The sequence below is a fragment of the Enhydra lutris genome, unplaced genomic scaffold (genome assembly GCF_002288905.1).
Source record: "Enhydra lutris kenyoni isolate GAN:26980312 unplaced genomic scaffold, ASM228890v2 scaffoldscaffold6, whole genome shotgun sequence".
Lineage (NCBI taxonomy): Eukaryota > Metazoa > Chordata > Mammalia > Carnivora > Mustelidae > Enhydra > Enhydra lutris.
The window spans coordinates 47,039,088-47,045,608 of NW_019154090.1; the positions used below are offsets into that span (position 1 = coordinate 47,039,088).

The 6,521-nt window shown below is 43.0% G+C and overlaps 1 non-coding gene across 1 annotated transcript; it reads right to left on the reverse strand.

The window, feature by feature from the left end:
• Positions 1–1,344: 1,344 nt before the first annotated feature.
• On the reverse strand, positions 1,345–1,426 carry TRNAS-GCU. Its single transcript has one exon. It is a non-coding gene; the product is annotated as a tRNA-Ser (tRNA).
• Positions 1,427–6,521: the final 5,095 nt, after the last annotated feature.

Consider the following 6,521-nt stretch of genomic DNA (forward strand, 5'->3'; position numbering starts at 1 on the left):
TGTAGGTGGGTGTAGGTGGGTGTAGTATGGGTGGGGAGGACAAGGCCCCTTTCCCCAGCATCACATTCAGGAGTAGTGGTGGCAGGTGGGTGGTTAGGAAGCCAGTGGGACAGAGCAGAGACCTTCACGGCTCAGGAGGACATCAGCAGAAGAATGTGGCAACTGGATATTACAAGAGCTTGACCCAAGGAAAAAAATTTCTGGACAGAGACTGTGTAGAATTTTCCCTTCTCCTGCACTAGGGAGAAGGCAGCATTGCAGGCAGCATCTGGAGTTGCAGGTGCAACAGATTTGAACACCAACAGGATGTGAAACTTTCTACTGAATTTTTTTTACAGTAATGTTCGTATTTGAAAACACGACTTACTGCTGTAAGTTCTCTTCATCCCACCTGACGCAGCCAGAGTGAAATGAGAGAGGGCTGTGGGGTTCTGTAAACAGTGAGAGAAGCAGGGAAAGTAGGAGTAACTGTTCAGAAGAAGAGAGGAATGTCGATTTACCCAGCGCGTGTCTCTCCGTGTATCAACATCCCTTTCCCTGCAGAACATATTTTCCTACCTCCTCACACCCTGGACTCTTTTTACCAACTTTTCTTTTCACACCATGCTAATTCATGCCTTGCGAGCCTTTTTTTTATCCCGCCGTGTGGCTGACAAACCTCCAAGTCAGTAGGTGGTCATGGAATTGTGCCCCAGATCCTGTAAGGGAAGTAGGTGCGGAGTTGACATGACTCAGGACAGGACCTTTCGGCACCAGTTCTGGGAGCTTCCAGATTATAGAACACACGTCCTATGGGCCGCGAACACACAGGGGCACCTCGTTTGGGCCCCAGGCAGGCAGAGAGGCCAGACAGCACCTGTGTTCCACGAGGTGGCCTTCCTCCCGTACCCACGATCGGCAGAACCGTGTCCGCAGACTTGGCAGCCTAAACAGGCAGGACGTTTCCAAACATAACCTGCCACTGAAGAGATGAGTGTTATTTCGTCTGCACGGGGGTGTCACTGGCAGCCGGTCTCTCTGACTTCAGCTGACACACCGCTGTGGCAGGCAGCCAGGCCAGGTTCGGCCAGCTCAGAAGTCTGGCTGGGGTTTCCATGCCTCTTGTACACGTCAGGAAAGAGCTGTTCTTGCAGATTGCTCATTAATTGGCAAAACAAACATTTTGTTCTCTGGTGTGATTTGGGTACCAATTCCAAGGCACAGATGTATATTTTTAGATCTTCTTATGTGACACTTGGATCTTCTTGTCATGCAAATTCTTTTTCTTTTCTTACGTCCCTTGGTGAAATATTTTTCTCACAAAACACTAAAACCTCACGCAGCCAGTCCAGCAGGGAAACTGAACGACGAGGATGGGATTCGAACCCACGCATGCAGAGCACAATGGATTAGCAGTCCATCGCCTTAACCACTCGGCCACCTCGTCACTTACATTTGTGTCCTCTTTTATATACAATTTAAAGAGCAGTCAGAAGAGCTGTTTATTACCCCAGTCCCGGGAGAATAGAGGCCCAGCGGTCGATCTAGGGAGATGAAAGATTGAACAGCAGATTATACAGGCAGAATGTTCCCCTCAATACATAGAGTATTCCAAGTGCTTTTACCCTTTGTAAATCTGTTCAGCATGCCTGCAAAAGTGAAAGTATAAGCCTTTTTGCTTTCCATGGAAAAAGCAGGGAAATTAAAAGGGAGAGGGGAATAAACAATCCTTAACTTTGGCATAAATGAAAATAGATGTCTTCTTGGGTAATATTCTCATTCTTTCCTGGATTATGGGGGAGGGTGCTTTTAAACATCCCCAGGCCCAGGCCATACCCAAGAACAATGAAATCACAATTTCAGGAATTTGAGCTTGCAGATAGCCACGGTGAGCAACCAAGTCCAAGAACTATGATTTTGTTAAACTGTCAGGTGCCCTGGTCTCTCTGTGTACATGAGTCTTTGGAGGGGATGTCACCTCAAGCTGGCATCTGATTTAGTCCTTGTAGGAGGAGTGGTGTAGAAGGGCAGGGTCCATTCCAGCCCAGCAAGGCACAGCAGCACAAGCATGGGGAACAGAATTCTGCTTTGTCACAGCAATCTAATTCACTGGTAACTCCAGAGTATCTGCAGACCCTCAGGAGACTTCCAGGAGCCCCTCATGGCTCTACTCACATCGCTGCCTGTGGGGAGTCTCTAAACGGCTCTGGGTGCATAGTGACATGGGTCATATTTTATCACTTCTCACTCACCCCTCACCTCCTAGAGAATGTCATGGCTGTCAAGGACTACATCTTTCCTGTACGTTCTCTACATCACCTATGTTTTAGGATCCGCTAAATATTTTTAAGGGAATGGGTAGATGAATTAATCAATTGATGTAAATATTTCCTTGGTTTGTCATCAATTCATTTCAATTCATTATATGTTTATTAAGTGCCTTCTATGAAACTGGCCCCCTGGTGTAGACTCTGGAGCTATAATTCCAAATAGGAGGGAGCCCCTGCAAATCTTTGGTGTCCAAAGTTTTCCCCAGGACCCCTCCACCACAAGACTCCTCTGTCCTGTAACGTGCATGTTAATTCCCATTCTTCCCTTGATTTTTCTCACACTGCCCCCTCCCTCTCCATGGAAGGTTTTGGACAAAGAGAAAAAAGTGTATTTGGGATTGAATCAGCTCCTGCAAATGGGTGCTGAAAGCCCTGCTTATTTTAGTGCACATGTTTTACACCAGGGCTACCTTCAGCAGTCTCTCTCCAACTGGCGGGGGTTGGGGGGTGAGTACTTATTCAGAGAGGAATAGAATTTAATATAAGCATTCCTTGCCCTCCCTCCCACACCCACCCTCCAAAATTACCTGACACTGAGGGCAAGAACCTGGTCTCAGATTGTCTATAAAACCAGCTGTTCCAATATCTGAACTCACAGAACTGCCCTCCAGTTAATTTGGAATTTGGATTGAAATCATGTTCCAAGTTTTGCCCTAATTCAGTCAGCCAACAGGTATTTCTGGGTCCTTCATGGAGGCCCTGGTACTGTACCCTTAGGTTTTATTTCTCTGGAGCCCAAAAAGGTGAAATCCACAAAACTAATTCACAGGTTACAGAAAAAAGTACAGATTGGTGTATTCCCCTGCCCTGTGAAGACTCTGTGTACCTTCTCCCGCAGGATACACATGTTGTCTTTCCTCAACAGAACTTTGCACCCATCCAAGATAGGTGCTTTCTTTGGCAGTAAATGGATTCTTATTTGAGAAAGAATTGTTATGGGGCTGCTATTTGAAGCCTACATGGAAGTCAAAGATTCACCTGGCCATGACTTTGAAGGAAATGTCTTTGTCTGACATCTCTGAATACTGTTTATGCCCTGACCTGTTGGAAGAGATTTCCAGAGAGCTAAATGTCATGAACTTTAAGGTCCAGGAAATAGAATCTTGTTAGCAAAGGCTTGTGTTTAATTTTGTCTTACCTCCTATAATGAGGAAAACGTCACCTAATGTTACGTTAAAAACTCCCCTATGTTATTACAGATCTTAGAGCCTATCTTAAAACCGTCCCATCCAGGAAATTCCAAGTCAGGAACAAAAGTGGTGGGGACTGGCCTGAAGTGTGATGAACTTGTGTGTAATAGGTATTTCATTTCTAAGAAAACTGACCAGTTGAAAGCACAGTAGGTTATTTATAAAGTAATGACAGAGGGGCGCCTGGTGGCTCAGTGGGTTAAGCCTCTGCCTTTGGCTCAGGTCATGGTCTCAGGGTCTTGGGATTGAGCCCCCATCTGGCTCTCTGCTCAGCAGGGAGCCTGCTCCCCCCCACCCCCACCACCACCTGCTTCTCTGCCTACTTGTGATCTCTCTCTGTCAAATAAATAAATAAAATCCTTAAAAAAAAAAAGGGATGATAGAACTTGAAGATTGAGTGCCCATGATGACATTTCGACAACATATATACAACGTGTGCAATTTATAATATGAGTTATTAGAATAGTTGTGGTTTCTGCAAATTTTACATGGAAAAACTGGGGAATGCTTGATGCTTGACTAATCCACTATGGAGGGCCCTCTGAAGAAGAGGCGAGCCGTGTAGCAAGTGCCCACAAGTGTAGGTGATTCAAAGACAGTGAGGGTGTCTTTCATAAATGTCCCATAATAATTTATATTTACTGAACAATTGTGGGAGTCAATCTCAAAGTTTAGGCATAATGTTTTTTAAATGCATGGTTTGTTTCAGTACTTATGAGCCGTAATTAGAAATAATATATGGGGGTGTATTTTGCTTTCTTTATTACTCTCTTTTGTTTCCTGAAATTTAAGCTGGGCCCATATGAACAAAATGGGACCTTTTGGTGGAATATCATAGTGACAGAACTACCACGACAAAAAAGGACTCTTAGGATAGTATTTGGATAATTAAATTCTAATGTAAATGATGCTGTCTTCAACCCTCGATTCCAGTACTGAGAGTACCTCTTTTCTACGTAGCAAGTAGGCAGTGCACTAGTATGTAACCAACCCTGGTAAAAATAGATTTTTCCCCTAAACAGTATGCCATAGGGGCACCTGGGTGGCTCAGTTGGTTAAACATCTGCTTTCGGCTCAGATCATAATCCCAGGGTCCTGGGATTGAGCCTCACATTGGCCTCTCTGTTCACTGGGGAGCCTGCTTTTCCTCTCCCTCTGCCTACTGCTCCCACTGCTTGTGCACTCGCTCTCTCTGTCAAATAAATAAAATGTTAAAAAAAAAAAAAGAAAAACCAGTATGCCATAACTCATCATAAATATTCATTAGCTTTTAACTATCTGGTGAAATACAATTTAAAAATACTATAATATCCTGAAAGCACAAAGAAAATACTTTTCATTTGAGAAAAGCAAACGAAGCAACCATTTCCTTAATCCCTTTAAAATTTTCTGTAGTTTACATTTTTGAGAATGCATTTCCTTCTAGATTTTAAAAATAATGTAAATATTTATGCAGCTACCAAGATATGTTAAATTGAATATATATTATATTTGTATTTCTTTTTTGGTGGTTCTGGACTCACTTTATGGACAACATAATTTTGGGAGACTCACACAAACTACATGAAAAATGCTTTTAAAATTTATCCTATTTTGATTTCATTAATAAATGAATTTTTCAATGTAAACAACAACAAAAAGATATGGCATATCTCCTATATGCACCTAATCTAGGGTTAATGTAATTTCTGTAACCAAGTTCTGCAGGTTTGATTCCCAAAGCCATGTTTTAAAATCCTTTCCTATGCTCCAAAGTCCATGTGCGCATTCTTGCTGCAAACGCACCAACCATGCACGGTGCTGTATGTCTTGAAGTGAAAGTTTGAAACGCCAAAGGAAAGTTCATTAGAACAACTTTGTAATCTTGAAAAAAATCAAATATAGGAAATATCCAAAGTATTTCTATTTGTCTAGCAAAAGAATGTTAGAAAGTAAACAGTGATTCTGAATCATCACCAGTTTGATTGAACTTTCTACCTCTTTAGGTTTGAGAATTTTTTTTCTTCCTCTGTCTCAAAAAGCTTCCTGACATAAAATGTATCTATGTCAAGGTGACACTTTACACTGTGTTTTTTTTTTTTTAAAGATTTTATTTATTTATTTGACAGACAGAGATCACAAGCAGGCAGAGAGAGAAGAGAAAGCAGGCTTCCCATGGAGCAGAGAGCCCAATGTGGGGCTCGATCCCAGGACCCTGGGATCATGACCTGAGCTGAAGGAAGAGGCTTGAACCCACTGAGCCACCCAGGCGCCCCTACATTGTGGTCTTTGAAAGGTGGTGGAGGAGTTCCTGGAGGAGAAAGAGGCTGACACAAAATACAAGTGTCATTTTCCCTGGGAAAAGAGTGTCACAGTTGTCCCTGTGATTTTAGCAGTGACAGTGTTTCAAAAGGATACCTTAAAACTGAAACGGGACTTCTGAGTTTAGAACTGCCTGTGTAAATCTGGGGCTGCATTGCCCAGTTTTTCACTTTCCTATGTAAAGCGACACATCAAAGAGACTGGATATTCTCTTCACCGCCTGCCACCCTTGCCCATGACACGGGCTTCAGAAAACAGAAAGGTGGCCCCCAGGCTGACTCAAGCTCTGGTGTCTGAGAGACACTTGGGGCCCATCCATGCTTTTTTTTTTTTTTTCTTTCTTTATTACATGTGTTATATTTCCAGGTGGATAAACACCTGGTTCAACCTTTTGTTTACCTCAGGAGGGAGGTATCAGAACCACAACAAATAGAAAGAACTTCCCTCCACCTGCTCCGCAGGACGAAATAATCCATAGCGAATTCCCTGTGTTTCACTTTCTTTGTTTTGCCCTAAGAACCGTGCCCCCTCCCCAACCCCGCCATGAAAATACTAAGTGAACTAATTGTTGCATTGTTTTTCTTGGCGTGATTTTTGTGTTTTATTAGTTTCTCCACTTCACATTGCTAGTGATTTAACTTCACCCCAGCATCTGAAATGCTGCAATCCGATAAAATAAGTAAATTAATAAAGTATAAATTGCTTCCAAGCCCGGCAGACA